Source organism: Solanum pennellii, chromosome 7 (assembly GCF_001406875.1).
Source record: "Solanum pennellii chromosome 7, SPENNV200".
Taxonomy (NCBI): Eukaryota; Viridiplantae; Streptophyta; class Magnoliopsida; order Solanales; family Solanaceae; genus Solanum; species Solanum pennellii.
The window spans coordinates 58,198,891-58,199,860 of record NC_028643.1 but is presented as its reverse complement, the minus strand read 5'-3'; positions in this window follow the sequence as shown (position 1 = coordinate 58,199,860).

Below are 970 nucleotides of genomic sequence, written 5' to 3'. Positions count from 1 at the left end.
ATAAGTTTGATCTCTACATAAACGAAAATAGATGAAAAAGAACCTAGCGATGATAGTTAGTTTAAATCGATAAAAAAAAAAGCTCTGCGCCTTTTTTTCTTGCTCTCTGATTTTTTCTTCTTCCTTGTGTTCTTTCTATTGATTTTCAGCAAATTGATTTTCTTGCTAAAAATAATAAGTATATTTTGTGCATCCATAATTTTAGGTGTTGGAAAATGGTAGAAAACAAAATTTTGGAGGGAATAGGGAGAAACGAGAGAAACAATCGGGTCTTGGAGGGAATGAGGAGAAAAAAAGAGAAATTATAAGACTATTTTTAATTGATATAATAATATATTTATTATCTAAACCATGGTTAGAAATATGTTTTAATTAATTAAATCATTTCATTAAATTTAATTTATGTCACATGTTATTAATCAAGACTAGAACATGGAGATAATGGAAATGAAGAGGAGTCGGATCCTTTTATTATATACTTTTCAATTGATATACGAGTACAATGGCCTTATATTCCAACAAAATGTAGACTTTAATTATTAATAAGTTGAAATAAGGCCTAATCCATCAATGACCCCTTAAACTTGGCACGAAGTTTCACATAGGCACTTTAAGTGGACGATGTTCATTTTAGACACCTCATATATGGTTTCATTGTGTCATTTTGACATTCTTTTACCAATCAACCAAAATATATGAAAGGTGTGTGTTACACTCGCTAATGACGTGTAAAATGACGAATTAAATCACGATAATTGTCAAAAATAATTCGTAGATAATGAATTTTGAGTATAAATATAAAGCAATCAATCAAATGATTCAATGGCACATGGACTTTTGCCTAAATAATTTTCTTAAAACAAATTAAATCAATAAAATTCCACATGACCCCCCTCCCAATTGTCTTCTCCAAGAAAAACACATACCCATTTGCAGAAACATCCCCCATTATCTTCTCCAAAATTCATAC